General features: G+C 50.1%; 1 pseudogene; it reads right to left on the bottom strand.

Annotated features, from left to right (window-relative positions):
* Positions 1-4,296: 4,296 nt before the first annotated feature.
* On the bottom strand, positions 4,297-6,324 carry LOC147972649 (trans-cinnamate:CoA ligase, peroxisomal pseudogene; annotated as a pseudogene).
* Positions 6,325-14,617: the final 8,293 nt, after the last annotated feature.

The following is a 14,617-nucleotide window of genomic DNA, read 5'->3' on the forward strand; positions in this document are numbered from 1 at the left end:
ACTGTATGTTGCACATGAATACACCGTAATTCCGTGGCGAACCGGGTCAGGTTTAGCCCGACCCGTTTTTTTGTTTTTGGCATGTACTCATTTCTGTTTGTCAGGGTGTTCTGTGGACAGACATGTGACATCTTTTTATTGGTGCGGGAATTTGAATGATGTCTAATTGAAAATCAGTCAAATGTCAAATAGACAGTCCCTAATATAAAGGCGGGAAACCCTTTTTCGTCAAGTTGACAATGATGCGTCGGTTCCATCCATCTATTCGAGTGGCTCTCTCTCTCTCTCTCTCTCTCTCTCTCTCTCTCTCTCTCTCTCTCTCTTCGGTGGCTACTTTGAGTCTCCGCATGGATCCATTAGCTCCGACGACGATCTGCTCTGCTCTGCTCACACGTGATCGGACTATCATGCTGCTATTAAAAAACAAATCTTTAGATACTACCTCCGTCTTGGTTTATTAGTCCTCTTTATAATTTGAGCCAAAATTTGACCAAAGATTCAACTAACAAAGTTGTAATGCATGTCAACAAAAACTATATCATTGGATTCGTATTTGAACATAGTTTTCAATGATATAATGTTTGGTGACATGCATGAATATTTTTTAGTTATATCTATGATCAAAATTTGGCACAAAATACAATGATGACCAATCCATTTATGCTTAGCTTTTAGACGAATCTTTAGTTTTTTTTTCTCTTGAGGATCAGACGAATCTTTAGTACTGATGGTAGTACTAGTAGTACATGAGATGCGTCAAATCTGTGCGTTACATGCGCAGCTGGACGGGTCGGGCGGTCGCCGGAGTGCCGCGGATTAGTTTGACTGTGTGTCCGCGTGCATGGCCCGCGCCACCTTCTCCGGCTAGATCATGCCGCCAGTTCCCGCCCGAACCGGGCACGCAATGCATGTTCCATTTCTCGCGACGAAACAGCAGCAGACAGATCGAGCATCGGCGTTTCACCTCAGCAAGCTAGTGCAGGCGTGATCGTTAATTAAGGATCGTGCGGGCCGCGTAGCACTGCCTGTCTCTCGATGCCAGAGCGTTTGGTGATCATGTGTTGATTGCAGACGTGCCTCCCCAGCTGAAAACCAGCTTCTACTCTGATTGTAATGTGATCCCAGTTGCTAATTACTCGATGGTTGAGCCCGTTCTTTTTTTTTTTTTTGCGAATAGATGGTTGAGGCCGTTCTAATTCTAATAAATGAATAAAATCTTTAGAAAAGGTGTATGTGCAATGTGCAAAGTTACTGTGAACTTCACCACACTTACCACAAGCATACATGCTTTTGTTAGGTCACTACATACTGTGAACTTCACCACACAAGCTTACAAGACTTCACTACATACTGCGAACTTCACTACACAAGCTTACAAGACTTCACTACATACTGCGAACTTCACTACACAAGCTTACAAGACTTCACTACATACTGCGAACTTCACTACACAAGCTTACAAGACTTCACTACATACTGTGAACTTCACTACAATTACCATAGGTCAATTTTTTTTGAATAAAATAAATGTGTTCTTTGTCACACCCAAATGATACATGCAAATTTTCAGAGGAAAAACTTAAACATTTTGACCTGTGCCAAAAAAAAAATAAGTCAAATGCCAAATGTTACCTCCAAATGTTCACTTAATTTTGTTTTTCAATCGACGAAGCACTGATGTTCCATATGGCATGACAAGCACACTTGCTACACTAATATGTACATCTACAAATGAATTTCTGAATTTTAAATGTTATTTGCTATCTATTTCTATTTTACTGTTCATCAAAGAGCATATGCTTCCCAAAGAGCCAAAAGTCCACGTCCAATATGTTGCAGCTACTTAGCAATAGAGAAACGGAGTGTCGTTGATGAAAAATTGAAGGACCAACTATATACAAGTATTTCCGGAGTTATACTAAAACCATCCAACACATATACCGTGTCTACGAAGGGCACAAAAATTTAATGAAGAAAATAACTGATGACCTACGTGCATGAACTATCATATCGCAGTCATGAATGACTTTTAACGGTTCTCTGTCTCGCGTTACACGCGCGCGCGGGTGGTGTCAACTGCATACGCGGAAAGCAGCAGCAAGTTAGTTAATTACAACTGCTCCAGTGGCGAGTAAGAGCTGATGAGAAAGAGAAACAAGAGCCACGGCCACGCGGTCCGCACGCAGTGGATTAATTAGATTAGAGACACCTATGTATAGCTGCAAAGCAGATGTGAAGGAATGGATAACCCACGTACGGTTAATCATGTGGATGGGACGTCTTGAGCCCACCTGGTTTTCTTTTTAGTTGCACTTGGTTAATACTACCTTCGTCCTAAATATATAGGTGTCGGTGATCTAATATAAAGCTGTACTATAAGATAAATTATTAAAATACACTCTGAAACAAAGAGAAACTCGTAAACTCAGGGAGTGCAGTCTTGTTTTGTCCTTACAGGAAAAAAAATATTAGATGCCCAGGGAAGCATTGGATGTGAGCACACAACTCATCTCTAGTCCTTGCCTTCTTCTTTGGGAAACACTTGCGATTCGGCGCGCCGGCCGAACGCTTCAGCCAGTCGACTCCCTCGTTCGTGCACTGCCTATTGGGCCCACGCACCGCCCACCGCTTATCACAGCCAGTCTTATCCCTTCTCTCTTATGCATCTTCTTCCACACACATATCTCTCTCTCGCCGCTCGCCGCAGCCCTCAATCATGTCCCCCGCCCTGTGCTACAACATCTCTGCTCCTCCTTGCCCTCACCCGCGGCCATCGGCTCGACAGCGACCGTCGCCACGGTGAGTGGAGGAGAGTAAAAAAGCTGCAAGCCGTGATGCGTCGACGCCGCCGTTGGCCGGAGCGGAAGCACCACCCGGCCGTGCGTGCTGCCATGAGGCGGCAACCCGTGCTGCAAACGGGCCGTGGAAGCTGCAACCGGCCGACGAAAAAGTCACGACCGGTGCGCAGATGCTTCAACAGGGTGTGATGTGATAATGTTGGAACCGGCGTAGAGATTTGTTGGAACTAGCGTCGAGATTTGCTGGAACCGGCTTCTTGATTTGCTCGAATCGATGTCGCGAGTGCATCATTTTGCTGCAACCAACCGCAGAGATTGCTTGAACCGGCGTCCAAAATTGCTGGAACGGGCTCCTTCTTCGACGGCGACCATGGTGACCATGATGCTTTTTGCTTTTTTTGTTGCAACCGGTATATGTTTTTCCTGCTATCAGTGATTTGTTTTGCTACAACCGTTTCATTTCTTTGCTACATTCATTCACGGCCGAGCTGAGTCCCGTGACGGCGACAACTTTTCTTGCTACAACCGTTGTAGTTTTTGCTACATCCGTCAAGGATTTTTGCTACATCCTTTTTTCATGGAGAAGCTGCCGGCTCGACGACGGTGATGATGATTTTTTTGTTGCAACCATCGTTGCTTTTTTGCTACATATAGTCATTTTTTGCTGAGATCGTGTGCTACATCTAGCGACAGAAGACGGCGAGTGCAGGAGGCTAACGCGTGCGCGGGCGGTGCTTCGATCTCCGACGAGGGGATTATGATGAGGGTCGCCGGCGCTCGCCGCAGCCCCCCCTCCCCGCTCTCTCTCTCTCTCTCTCTCTCTCTCTCTCTCTCTCTCCGGCGCGCGGCGGCTGCTCACGGTGCGGGAGAAGAAAGAATCGAGGAGAAAGAAGACGGGGACGATGCATGGGGGGGGGGAGGGGGGACCTTGACGCTTTGACGTGTCGTCCTGCTCTCCCTTCTCAAACCCATCACCCCCCCCCCCTCCTTTCTCAACCCATTGCCCTCCTCCTAGATCTATCATTGACGTGGCGAGCGGACACAATGTCAAGTCAGAGCATTGCCATGTCATGACCGTGCATCTGTCAAATCCGACAGGGAGGCCAACTTTTCTTTATCTCTCATGGTAAGGATGGTGGCATCCCCTCCCTCCCCTATCCTTACCCAAAGGTATCACCGCATCAGAGGTTCACTTCCTTGGTCTAGCCTTCGTGAATTTTAATTAGCATCAAATATTATTTTGTTTCTTGCAAAAAAAATCAAATATTATTTTGTACTCCCTCCGTAAAGAAATATAAGAGCGTTTAGATCATACAGAGGAGTAATTAGCAACAAATATTGTTCTTAAGAAGATAGAGGACTGGTTAGCTCCATGATTGTTTTGTTTTCGCCCTCAATTCTCAAGGAGAAACGTGTACAATGGACTTGATTAGATCTAGGTAGAGCAGAGCTACGGTGAAAATTGCCACACCATCCAACAGTTAAACACACAGTGCACTTTCGAGCATTTTTTGTTTATCTACCCACTCAGAATAACCAACATATTTTGCTCAAAATAAATAAATAACCAACATATCTGCTAAAAAATGAACCAACATACTGTATTATCTTCAGTCTACTTATTCAGGGGAGGCCGAGCGCTCTTACTTCAGGCCACGTCAGCAGCCAAGAAGTCAAAGCCTAGACAATGCGGTCAACGTGGCGGGCCGGGTGGGGTCGGGCTTCTTCTTGTCGGAATCTCTGGGCCTGAGCCCGCGCGCCCTCTCGCGCAGCGCGAGCTTTTGCACCTTGCCCGTGGCGTTCTTGGGCAGCTCGTCGACGAACACCACCTTCCTCGGCACCATGAAGTGCGCCATCTTGCTCCGGCAGAAGGCCACCAGCTCCTCCTCGCTCACCTCGCCGGCGCCGGAGTCGAACTCCTTCTTCAGCGCGACGAAGGCGCACGGCGTCTCGCCCCAGTGCGGGTGCGGCATGGCGACCACCGCCGCCTCCTGCACCGCCGGGTGGCCGTACAGCGCCGCCTCCACCTCCACGCTGCTGATGTTCTCGCCGCCGGAGATGATCACGTCCTTGGACCGGTCCTTGATCTCCACGTACCCGTCCGGGTGCACCACGCCCACGTCGCCCGTCAGGAACCACCCGCCGCGGAACGCTGCGTCCGTGGCCTCCGGGTTCTTGTAGTACCCCTTCATCACGCTGCTCCCTCGCAGCACGATCTCTCCGAGCGTGGTGCCGTCGCGGGGCACGCTCGCCATGGTCTTGAGGTTCTTGACGTCGGCCCCGGCGAGGGAGATCGCGCTCACGCCCTGCCGCGCCTTGAGCGCAGCACGCTCCGGCGCCGGCAGTGCGTCCCACCGCTCCCGCCACTCGCAGACCATGGCCGGGCCGGTCGCCTCGGTCATGCCGTAGGCGTGCGTGACATGGAACCCGAGCCGCTCGACGCGCTCCAGTAGCGCTGCCGGCGGTGGCGCGCCGCCTGTGAGCACCTCGACGGCGCGGGGCAGTGGGTTGCGGTTGGCGTCGAGGAGGACGTTGAAGAGCACGGGCGCGACGCACATGTGGGTGACGCCGTGGTCGGCGATGGCGGAGTACATGGCGTCGGCGGTGGGCGCGCGGACGCAGACGTTGGCGCCGCCGCGCGCCGCAATGCCCCACGTGAAGGTCCAGCCGTTGCAGTGGAACATGGGGAGCGACCAGAGGTAGACCGGCTCGTGGCCGACGCCCCACTGGAGCAGCAGCCCGACCGTGCTGAGGTAGGCGCCCCGGTGGCTGTACACGACGCCCTTGGGAGCCGACGTGGTGCCGGAGGTGTAGTTGAGCGCGACGGCGTCCCACTCGTCCACCACCTCGCGCGGCGGGTGCCTGTCCGGGTCGCCGCGCGCCACCAAACCCTCGTATTCCAGCTCGCCCACGCGCGCGCCCGTCGGCGCGTCGATATCGTCGATGACGACCAGCAGCGGCAGGGACGACGAGGCGACGCTCTTCAGCGCGTCGGTGGCGACGCGGATGTACTGGTAGTCAACGAACAGGAGCTTGGGCGCTGCGTGGCGGAGGATGGCGGCGACGCCGGCGGCGTCGAGGCGGGTGTTGATGGCGTTGATGACGCCCCCAGCCATGGGCACCGCGAAGTGCATCTCGTAGAGCGCGGGGGTGTTGGGCGCCAGCACGGAGACGACGTCGTTCCGGGCGACGCCGAGCGCCTGCAGCGCGGCGGACAGGCGGAGGCAGCGGTCGTGCGTCTGGCGCCAGGTGAAGGCGGTGCCGCCGCAGACGACGGAGGTGCGGTCGGCGTAGACGGCCGCTGCCCGTGGCAGGAAGGTGACCGGGCTCAGCGGCACGTGGTTGGCGTCGCGCTTCGGCAAGCTGTCCATGGCCGGTGGATGGATGGATACCAGTTTTCAGTACTGATAGATTCCTCACGTGTTGGAGGATCGACGGGTGATCTGATCTGATCCGATCTGGTCTGCGCTTGAGCAGACAACGAGAGATGGAAGCAGTAGCGAGGAGGAAGAATGGTGGGTGTGTTTGTGTGGAGCGGAGGGGCGGGTTGCTGCTTATTTATAGCGTGTGTGCGGGAGAAATGGACGTCTCACTCTCTTCATATTCCTCGTAGCTACCACGCGGGTCTTAACGAAATTCAAAGCTTAAACCGTGACGTGTTTGGAAGTGGAACTGATTGTGTGTGGCAATTTACCTCTCAGGGTTATTACACGATGATTCTTCTTCTTCTTCTTCCTTTGAAAAACTTATGACATATTCATTTTCAATCATAAAAGAACAACAAATAATAGAAACTACAACCAGATATAGACCACTTGACGACGAATACAAGCACTGAAGCGGGCCAAAAACATGGTAAACAGTCAGAAAGTCATCGTGCTAAGGCCCCATAAAACCACGCGGGCGGCGGCGGGGAACCCTAGCCCCCACCCCGCGCCCGCCTTCCTACACCTTCTCCTCCCCTCGCCGACGTCAGAACGCGCACCGGGCGTGTCGGCGGCGGCGGGGCCCTTCTTCTCCTCCCGGCGTGTGGCTGTAGCGCGAGATACGACGGCACGGCGGAGTCTTGCCTGATGCGGCGAGGGCGCGTCGTGTGGCGCGGCGGCCAGACGGCGGCGCGAGTGGGTGGCCAAGCCGTGGCGGCTGCGCGAGGGGTTGGCTTCAGGGCGGCGGCGCGGTCACGGATCCATCGTGGATCTGGTCCTGCGGGCGCGGTCTCGGCCTCCCCTGCTCGGCCGGTGGGTCTCGTTGGAGGGACTTCTCCTTGTTGAGATCTAGTAGCGGCGGCCTGGATCATCCAGATCCCGGCAAGGATGGCGGCGACCCGTGCACGAGAGATTGAGGTCTTCGATCAGATCTGGGTGAAAACCTGCTATTGGCTATTGCCAAGGCCGATGATGGTGACGCTGTCCGCGTCGTTCCCTTCCTTGAAGGCATCGCCGAGGAGAAGTTCAAGGCCATTCTCTGCTACCTCCGCGGGAAACTCTAGATCAGTAGATCGAATGACGGCGACTCTTTGGTGTCCTTTTCCCCTTGGGGGCGTCATTTTTGGAGGTGTACACGGGCTCGAGGGACCAGAGGACGGCGTCTTCGGTGAAGCGGTGCTTCATCTTACACATCGATGGTGGCGGATCTTGGCGGCGTGGCGCTGTGGAGATTCGGCGTCTGATGCGCGGAGATGGACTCGCGCAGGAGGAGGAAGCTGTCTGGCGTCATGGTGGCGTTGATGGCAGAGAGGCCTGGCAAGGTCGGTGCTTCAGTTCTGCTCTGAGGATGGACCGAGGGATGATAGAGGCGACGGCCCTTGCAGGTGCTCACTGGGAGTGTGCCAGATCGATGTGGGACTCAATCCAGGTAGTGGCTTGGATGGGACACCTGGCTTTAGATGTTAGGCTTTGGTGCGATGTCTGTCTGGTATTAGGCCTGGACATTCGGCACACCTTCATCAAGGGGATAGGAGTAGCAACGGTGTTACCAAGATGATGGCTTCAGACTTATTGATGTATCACCTTGTATGGGTTTTGTGAATAATAAATAATATGGTTGTATGCATCGTTTAGATGCAGAGGCCGGGGTACATCCTTCTTTTCTAAAAAAAACAAACACATTAGAGCAGCAACCGTCGTCAATGAAGAAAATTGTAGATCAAACAGACCCAGTATGAAAACTCGCGAATATAGACGAATAAAGACTGGATCCAACTAGATCCACCACATTTCGATGAGAAAAGAGGGCGAATCCGCAACAAATTTGTGATGAGGAAAAGACAAAAGAGCCGGTACTCACCGTTTGTTTTGTTTATTGAATCGAATATAAAAAGGCGCACACGGTATGATATCACGTTTATATTGCTTTGAAGTTCCCGTGGCATTCATCGGAAGAAGTTCCCCTGGCAACATAGGTTTCTTTAGTTACGCGAGGAAGAAAACAAAACACAAGTGTATCCTATCCTCGATGGTACGACAGTATGCATTTGTTTCCCGCGCTCATGGATCACGTACGGCCGGGGCGCTCACCTTCCTCCCTTGAGCATCAAAGTACACGACTACCGAGTACCGTACATACACACGACAAAGAAAAATACAATGGATATATTCAGACACGCTCATGTCTTCAAGTCCAGCCTTGTGCAGTGAAGCAGGCGTGCATGCATAAAGTGTTGAAATATGAGATGGACCTATAGCCCATATGACAATTTCAGATTTGATTTTTAAGGGCCCATGTAGGTGGCATGACAAGGTGGTGGGAAGTTTAGTCCGACCCCGGAAGTGGAAAGAGAGTTGGAGTGGTTTATAAGGGATCCTCTCCCTCATGCTATTGGAGCTTGATAAGAGATGAGGCCCTCGCGCACTCCTCCTCCGCTCACCCCGCCATGCCGTGGATTGCGGGATTGAGCCAAGCCGAGCTCACTCCTATGCGCTTCTTTTTGCCCTTTTTGCCGGTCAGAAACGGAGAGTCTTTGACAGGTAGTGCCACGATCTGAGACGTCGGATCGTGGGCTACTGACTTGGACGTGGGTTCAGCCCACGTCTCTCCACGTGCGGCCGCACATATATATATGTGGGACGCTGCCAACCCTAGCGGCCATGAAACAGAACGCATCTCCGCCTCCACGCCCACGTCGTTCCTCTGCTGCTGCTGCCGCCGGCGACTCCGTCCCGTTCACCGCGTACACGGTTGACGGGAGAGCAGACCTCTGAAACCCCACTTCTCCGGATCTTGTACGGGAGAGGGGCGATTAGGTTTTTGGGTAGCGATTACGCGACTGCTCGCTTCTGTTCATCTACGTCCGCATCACCTTCGTCATCGCCATGCCGACCGACGCCGACCGTGCCGCCGCTGAGAGGGCCGAGGCCGACAAGAAGGCCGCCGAGGATGCCGCGGCTGCTGCCACTGCCACCACAGCCGCGTGGCTGATTGGAGGGTATACATCGTTTATCCTTCTCGTGTTTCTTTCTGTTGTAGCAGTACTAGCGATATGTGTAGATATTTCTACTATATGCATAGTACATGCTCTGTTAGATCGTAATCAGTGTATTATCAGTGCTGTTCATGTCATGCTCATGATTTATTCATGGATTAATTTAATCGAAAAACTGCCTATTTTCTTATCATAAAGTGCGTGTGAAGAGGAAGCCCTCACTAAGCATACCCTAAAGAAACTGTGTGAGATGTCGTTAGTTGTTAAGCTGGAATGTCATTATTTGTTCCAGTTTGTCTAATTCACATCTAGATGTTTTTTAAGAATATCACATCTAAGCTCCCACAAATATATAATGCAGCAACAAGAAACAAAAAAAAATTACGACAAAAAATAGACCACAAACAAAATAAAAATCAGCTTAGATGTGATATAGTTATGTCACATTAGATGTGTCCTAAATAGACCCTATTTGTTCTTTTGGCCCCCTCGACTCTGCTTTGTCCCCTCACCAATCTTTGTCAAGCCCCGCCGCTGTGAAGAACGACATCGTCACCACACACGCCACACATGGCTGCTACGATCAATACAGACGCGCGATGCATGTAGGCAGGCACGACCGGAACGGCAATCCACTCCTTCTGTCAAACTTTGGATTGGTATGTGCTTTTTTTAATGGTTTCAACTGTCCAAGTCGTTCAACTTAGCGTGTACGAGACCAACCGATCATAGTAAAATTTTCCAGTCACCTGAATGAATTCCTCGGACGACCGTGAACGAGAATGCAAGAGGTACGTAGCCAAACGGTTTGTTTAACCGCGGATCGATCGATCGCATGGTCATGCACATATATTGATGGTGTCGCCCCCACGCGCCGTGGACGAGGGCCGGCCAGCCGGCAGCCGTTGACCCGTGGTGGTTGAAGATGGTGAAAAACGAAAGGACCGCCTATTGAGAAACAGTAAAACGGAGCCACCTACGGCCTCTCTCAGCGATTTGAGTCTGTCCATCATAAGATCCTTCTACTGAGCACTCCAGATCTCTTGATCGTTTAACCACTCGCGTGCACCGTGTTTTTTCACCAGTCACCGTGCAACCAGCGTGGCCCACTGTAACTGGGCTGCTGCTCCGCAGACCAACTGGGGCGATTGCTCCTTAATCGGGCCAACTGGGGAAAACGTAAATAGGCCCAGAAAGTGGATAAACGAGGTCGCCCATGTTTTCCGTCTTCCTCACGAGACGCTGCTGGATGCGTTCATCCTTACGGCGGCGGCGGCGACGACGGCGGCGGTGGATCACTCTGTGCATTTTAAAACCGAACCGAAAAACCATACCGAAAATAAACCGAACCGAACCGATTTTACGGTTTCTGGTTTCGGTATGGTATGAACTTTCCATACCGTTTTGAACTTTGGTTTTTATGGTATATACCGAAAAACCGAACGGTTAACCGAATAAACCGAAGTAAAAATAAATTTATATTTCTTGAGATGAACAACCGTACAAGTTGTCATTTTTCTTGTACATGAGTCAAATTCACTGCTAAGCACGTAAATTTTTCTTGTAACATAGTCATTTTTCTCTTTTTAAAATGCTAAGCACGTCCATACCCATCAACAGATGAATCAATGCATGCATATATACTTATATATATAGTCATATACTATTTGTGTAAAATAGTATGTGTTTTGAATCATAAATTTGCAAATTATTATTACGTCATTTTAAAATTCGCGTCAACTTTGGTTTTTATGGTATATACCGAAACCATACCGAAATAATTTGGTATATACCGAAACCGAACCGTATTTTATTTTCATACCGTATTTACTGAAGTATTAATACCGTACAAACCGAAAAACCGTATAAACCGAACCATGCAAACCGAATAAACCAAACGCACAGGGTGAGCGGTGGAGGCAGCTCGTACGCCCTTTGAGTGGAGATGCGTGATATATGTCCTAGGGTTCTATTTCCTTGTTCCTTAGGTTGGCTGTCCTTTGTTGCAGATATCCTGTTCTTTTTTCTTTGTTTCCTCAGCCTGGATAGGGAGCTTCATCCTTGCTGTAGTTGTAATTCGGCTATTGATATACACTGTTTGTAAATTGCTTCAGGCAAAACTGGCTCAGCGGGCTCCGGGTGGTGATGGCGGGGGTGTTCTTTCTTGCTCTACATGTTGATAGGTTTTTGCTCCCTTTTTAGTGATGAAAAAGTGAGTTCATTTTTAAATCTTGTGTGAGAGAAGGCCAAGAACATGTACTTTTTTTACGGGAACAAGAACATGTACTTAAATTATGAATATGCATAGTTATGTGATATTGGAATTCATGCTGAATTCATAGAAATAGTATTTCATTTTTGATATTTTCTATCTCATGTTTGCATGAAATTCTCCAAGTGACCATGGATTCGGTCAGGCCTAATTTGGACCAGCTTGGATTTGAATTTTGCGCTGATCAAGTGTTGCTGATGTTTTATATCCTTTATTATTGGAATCTCATAGATGTGAACCAATGTTTGTTTCCTTCACAAATTTTTCCAAAGTTTCTATGTATTTTTTATACACACAATTTATTCTTGCAAGTGTTGTGTCCCTTTCTTGAGAGTATATAAGTGCACAATTAATTCCTGAAAGTAGGTGTTCATGTTACCGAGCCATGTATTCCTGAAACTATTATATTACGTGGAGTACATGTTGAGTTCCCATGTCTTACCAATATTCTCCTTTTGGGATATAATTTTGCTAAGATAGCTTGACTAAAGTGGAGATTGCTTGATCTATCGTTTTTAAGCTTTTGAAGGTAACTCGTTTTCAACAAGTAGTGTAGGACACTGGTGAAGTCGAAGCCGTTTGTTATCTCAGAAACATGTCTCCATATATTTTGACAAGTCCAAGTTGTCCAATTTTTCTCATATGATTGTACCCCACTGGGTTTATTTCCATGTAGTTATATTATTTGTTGTCAATATGGGCGGGCGCGGCATAGGGCGCTTTCATGTTCTAGTACCTCAGGTATCCGGGGGAAAGAACAGTCTTCGTTGAATATCTCAGCTCTGGGATGCAAAAAAAATGGACAGTTGGATGAGTGTTTTCAACCTCTCAGTCGTTTTATTCTCCCACGAAGAGATCACACGCATCTATTCCAACCATCGACCTGCCCTGCCCTATTCGCTTGCCGGCCGCCCCCTCCCCCCCCCCCCCCCCCCACACACACCACCCCAATCGTCGTGTTTGCACTGCCACGGCCATCCCTCTAAGCCCTTCCCCCTGCCCCGTCGATATACAACGACGGCAACAAGCATCGTGCGCTTCCAACACTCAACGGTCAACATGTTTCCTCGCCTCTACTTAGGACGTTGTCGCTCGTCTCCATCTTTAGTGAGGTCCTGGTTCAGCCTCATCAGGGTCGACACTGTCGCTCTTCACGCGCCCCTGTCTTCGGCCTCATCCCAAAAGTGATTCATGCGAGCTAATTTTTCAGGTAATGACTGAGAAATAGCAAACGTGAAAAAGGGAAGAGTTTCATGCATGTATAACTCCGGTGAAGTGTGTTTCTTCGCCGTTTTATGGGATGGCCCAAAGAGACTGCCCGAGCAGGTCCACTAAAAAGGGCTCGGACCGTAAATTTTTTACGGGTGGCCCGCAAACCGCCCGCTATTCCGGTATATATGCCGGATTTGGGATGATTTAGGGTTCATATCCCGCGGATCCCCCATCCGGCGAGAAATCCCGCGACTCTAGCGTCTATCTGTGCCGCGTTTAACCATCGGAAATTGCCGGAGATGGCGTCAACGGGTGACGGTCGTGGTGGCCGAGTGGGTTTCGCGGCCGCGGACCTGCCTCGCAAACGACCCAATGATGCAGAGGCCGGGAGCTCCTTCCTCCACTTGTAGGTGGACGAACGGCGGGGGGATATCAGGCGTCGACCTGCGCCCCTGCTCCCGCAGCGCCGGAGCTCGAGCGTGGACAAACTTTCGCCACCTTGACTGCGTCTTCTCCTCAGCGCTCAAGCGTCGCCGGGAGGCGGAGAAGGCATGGTGGGAGGCCAAGGAGGCCGCCGACGCCGAAGATGAAGTTGTGTCCGCGCGAGTCCCAACGCACTTCGAGGAGTACCACCTTGCGCACACCCTCTCGAGCACGCTCATGTACTACACCCTCCATGGCAACCCGCCTCCTCCCATCGACGACGACAACTGCGATGACAGCGGCTCCGGGATGAGGAATAGAGTAGTATGCACCCCTGTAGTATGAACTACCATATGCTATGTTTAATTTCCGTATGAACTTTGCTATGCTATGTTTTATGTACTATGATGAGCTACGGTATGATATGTATTTTATGTGTGGACGAACCGGTGGTCTATTTTTTTTAAGTATGAATATGCCGTCTCAGTACGAGGGATCTGCTTTGGTTGAGCGACTCGCGTCCTGCAAAAAATGTTTCCGGGACATTGTAAACGAGTTTTGCGGGACGGCTGGTTACAGGATCTGCTGGAGATGCTCTCATTGGTGGTGGCATCCGACGTGTGTATTTTGGGGTCTCCTGAGCTAGACTGGTCAAGCGCATGCAGGAACATGTGAGGTGGATCGAGCTTAATGCGTTGGTCCTGCATGTTTTCTCAGACAGGGGGTTAAACTGGGAGGGTGAGATCCATGCTTTCCAGGAACCTGCGAGCCATTCCCTTTTGAGATGTTGACAAGTTTTCCTTCAACGAGGAGGACCTAAGGTACATACGTAGCTGGTGATTGGTCGATGCACTTTCGTTTTTACGTCACTCTCTCCCTCCACGGTCCGTCCACCTGTGCTTTACTTTATACTCCCTCCATCTTAAAATGTAAGATGTTTTTTGATACTACACTAATGTTAAAAAACGTTTTACATTATAGAACGGAGAGAATACTTATTTGATTCAACGACGACGACTGGCCGGAGCCATGATGAGATCGATGATCATGCATGTCCACGTCCAGTTGTGCTAACGGCGAGAGACGACCGGCGCCGCCCGGTCCACGCAGAGTCCGTCTTCAATCGAGTCTAGAGTTCAAACTGCCGATGATGGTTATGTGTTTCGTCGTCTAAACATGCGTCCTGGGCCCCGGCCACAACATCCTCGTAATTAACTGGATGATGCACGTACATTACTACTACTTCTTCAGAGGAAAACTTTGGCCGTGATATGCTTTTATATTATGAAACGGAGGGAGTAGTATATAGCATGTACTTCTTCTATCTCATAATACAACATATATTAAGAAAAAGGGTTTCCCCCGCTTTATATTATAAAGCATCCAACCAAATATCCAACTCGCTAGGGCTGCAGCACAACCAAGCCCAAAAAGAAAAACCAAAAGAAAGAAAAGAAAAACAAATGCCGACACAGGGTCAACAATTGACCA

This window comes from Triticum urartu, chromosome 5A (genome assembly GCF_056163025.1).
Source record: "Triticum urartu cultivar PI428250 chromosome 5A, HENAU_Tu73, whole genome shotgun sequence".
NCBI lineage: Eukaryota > Viridiplantae > Streptophyta > Magnoliopsida > Poales > Poaceae > Triticum > Triticum urartu.